The sequence below is a fragment of the Pseudophryne corroboree genome, chromosome 9 (genome assembly GCF_028390025.1).
Source record: "Pseudophryne corroboree isolate aPseCor3 chromosome 9, aPseCor3.hap2, whole genome shotgun sequence".
Taxonomy (NCBI): domain Eukaryota; kingdom Metazoa; phylum Chordata; class Amphibia; order Anura; family Myobatrachidae; genus Pseudophryne; species Pseudophryne corroboree.
In genome coordinates this window covers 131,390,498-131,394,243 of record NC_086452.1, presented here as the reverse complement: position 1 = coordinate 131,394,243, position 3,746 = coordinate 131,390,498, and positions in this window count along the sequence as shown.

Genomic DNA, 3,746 nt, shown 5'->3' with positions numbered 1-3,746 from the left:
TGTTGAGGTCTATTGTATGGAGATTTGCCTCTGGTCAAACGGTTGTGGCTGGAATGATCCTGCTTTGCACAGTCAGTTTCGTCTCAGCTTGCCTGAGCATATCAAGGATAGTCTCATTCAGTTCTCAGTTCCTGGGACTCTTGGTAAGCTCATGGAGCTTGCTATCAAAATTGAAAGATGCCATAGAGAATGGAAAACTGAAAAAGGGACAAGTTTTTTTGGCTAGTTAATGTGTGTATGCTCTCTCTGGGGAAATAGAGGAACCCATGCAAGTGGGTTTGTCCAGAATTTACCCGGAGGAGAGAACTTGGAGAATGAATCTAGGGCTATGTTTATACTGTAGCGGTAAGGGGAATGTAGTGCGTTTCTCCCCTAACAAGCAGGGAAACACAGGCAAAGTGAATTTTGAGGGGGTTCACTTAGGCCTTCAGCTAGTCTCCTCACATGACTCTCTGTTAGTTCCTGCTGGGATATTTTTTGAGGGCCGGGATTCTTCTGTTTCTTTGTTTGTTGATAATGGAGGTGCTGGAAATTTTTTGGTTGTCACTTGGGCCCGGGCACTTGGAATTTTGCAGCTCCAGCTTAGTAGACCCACTGCTATGCGGGGTCTGGATGGTAGCCCCCTTTCTAATGGGGTATTTACCCACCAGACCCCACATTTGCAGTGGACTGTGGGTGCGCTGCACTCCGAGAAAATTGAGCTCCTTCTCACCCACTGTCTAGTAGTGCCCTTAGTCTTGGATCACCCCTGGCTAACTAACCATAATCCGACTATCGTTTGGAGGTCAGGGGTAATTTTACGTTGGGGTTACGACTACTTGATGAGATGTATCACTTGCCCAGTGCGAGTCATTGTAGTTGCTCCGGAGGGTATTCTTGCCGCTTACCAGGACTTTGTAGATGTATTTTTCAAAGGTAACGTGGATGCCCTTTCACCTCATCATTCCTATGATTGTGCTATAGATCTGATTCCTAATGCTCTTTTACCTAAGGTGAGACTCTATGCACTGTCTGGCCATGAAACTAAGGCCATGGACGATTACGTGCAAGATAGTCTTAAGAAGGGGTTATTAGGCCATCAAAGTTTCCTTTGAGTACAGGGTTCTTTTTTGTAGAAAAGAAGGACGGTTCCCTGAGACCCTGCATATACTATTGGGTGTCATGACTGTGGTTTTTGTGAACTAGACGTGTATGTGAAGTCAGTGCGGGTAACTGGAGGACTATGTGTATATTTTGTGATTGCACTGGTAATGAATACTAGATTGCTGATTAGAACAATATAGCATGCAATAGGTGCTCTAATTAGCTCCACAGTGAACAATTCTTAGTAGCAAATTATATTATTCAGCCTCCTAAATACTTAAGTACACTTATATGGAACACTTATTTTCACAGCCCAAACATATCTAGAGGAAATGCATACAGTTGGTAAATGCTTTTTCACCTCCCGCTGGGACAGCGTAGTGATACAATGTGTCCAAAGTGTCTCTGCCTTAGAATCAGGCTGAATATGTAACAAAGAATCAAGTCTCCTATGGAAGCTTTCCAACTGATTAGCTTCTGACAGGCGTCCCCGTCTAAGCATAAAATAATTATGGAGGAGATTCTTATGAAATAAACTGATTGCACAGTAACTTGAATGTCCACTGCAGGTGAACTGTAGAGATAGCTTATCTCACCGGTTTGTGCAGCTACCAGATCTTCCGCCGGGCTGCGTCTCTGCCGCACATATCGCTCAGCGGCTCTATCACTGACGTCAGCGCTGTATTCCTCCCGTTGGTGTGGGTTGGATGCAAGCGTGCAAACAGCTAGGAGCGCAGAGATCCTCCGGCCAGTGGTTCAGAACTGCATCGGCTGTTATGCGCTTGGCCCATAATGGCAGGGCGGCACAAGTTATCACCGGCACCGGCGTTAGGAGAAGTGATGTCGGCTTTGTAGAAGCTCAAGTCCATATACAGGGGTAAAAACTTAACATGTTTCTCAGCCTGTTACCCGTGGCTGTTTCCTTAGAAGTGGACACATTGTATCACTACGCTGTCCCAGCAGGAGGTGAAAAAGCATTTATCAACTGTATGCATTTCCTCTAGATATGTTTGGGCTGTGAAAATAAGTGTTCCATATAAGTGTACTTAAGTTTTTAGGAGGCTGAATAATATAATTTGCTACTAAGAATTGTTAACTGTGGAGCTAATTAGAGCACCTATTGCATGGTATATTGTTCTAATCAGCAATCTAGTATTCATTACCAGTGCAATCACAAGGTACCTGTGATGAGGATCACTGAAGAAATAGGCTTTGTAGATATACATATTATGGTTTAGCTTTTTAAGTGTTTATATTAACAGTTATCAATACAAAATAAATACAATTTTATCTATCCTTTATTGTGGACAGCGCTTTCAATTTAGTTCTTTCTTGTCACAATAAATATATTGGGAACCAACAACCCAATAACTTGAGAGCGGCAGTCCTTAATAAGGAGAGGAGTATTAATGAACTGATAAAGCATTTTAGCAATTTGAGTTGGGACAGCTGACACACATTGAAGCTTAGCGCTTTTTTTGCTTGGAGTTTGGATATGTGTATATTTGGCTGGTCTGTGGGGATCAGTGAGATGAAGGAGTAAGGAGCAATCTCTGACCAGGGATCGAACCCAGGCCTCGACAGAAGGAGCCGTATCCTGACCACTGGATCACCAGGGACTTGGTGTTGATAGCAGGATGGTTAATGTATTGGTGAGAATGAACTAGCTATACTGTCACAGGAGTAGGTGTTTGTGTACTCAAGGTTACTATGAAACAGGTTCTCGTGAGTTATGCAGATCTGGGGGAAGAACTGAAGATGTTGAACCAGACTGGTTACCGTGAGACTGGAACTGGGCTGGTTAATGGCAAGACGGAGAACCAGGCTGGTTACTGGTGAGACTGAGAACCGCACTGTGAACCGGGCGGGGTACCGGTGTTACTGGAAATGCAACGGTATGTAGAAAAATTACTGTCGCTGTGACTGTAATACAAGGCAGAAGATGAACTGAAGACTGTGGCTGTGTTTTTAAAATGAGACTGTAGAATACTGCGTCTGTGTCTTTAAGACGAGACTGATGAATACTGTGGTTTTAAGACTAGCCTGAAGAATACTGAGGCTGTGGCTTTAAGATGAGACTGAAGAATACTGCGGCTGTGGCTTTAAGATGAGACTGAAAACTATTACAGGTGTGGCTTTAAGATGAGACTGAAGAATACTGCAGCTGTGTCTTTAAAATCAGACTGAAGAATACTGCGGCTATGGCTTTAACATGAGACTGAAGAATACTGCAGCTGTGTCTTTAAGACGTGACTGATGAATACTATGGCTGCATCTTTAAGACGAGACTGACACTGGGTATAACTGGTAACACAACTGTAATTCAGACTGGGCAGCAAAAGAGCAGAGTTTTACAGGAACCAAAGTAAACGTTTTACCTTTTAGGGAGCTCAGCTATAAAGCTCACACAGAGCTGTGTGACACAAAGAACTGGCTGTTTCTGTAACACAAGTCTTTTTACTTATACTTCCTGGTCCTTGGTCATTGGTGAGCAGAGTCAGGTGATTCAGAGTCTCAGACTGGCACAGGATTGGATAGCTCCAGGTCAGGTGATCAGACCCTGTCATGTCAGTACTCCAGGTTAGGCTCTGATGTGGAGTGAGGCCTAGCAGGCCCAAAAAACACTGAAGCATGAACAAAGGATGCTGACTTTTAGGCTTAAA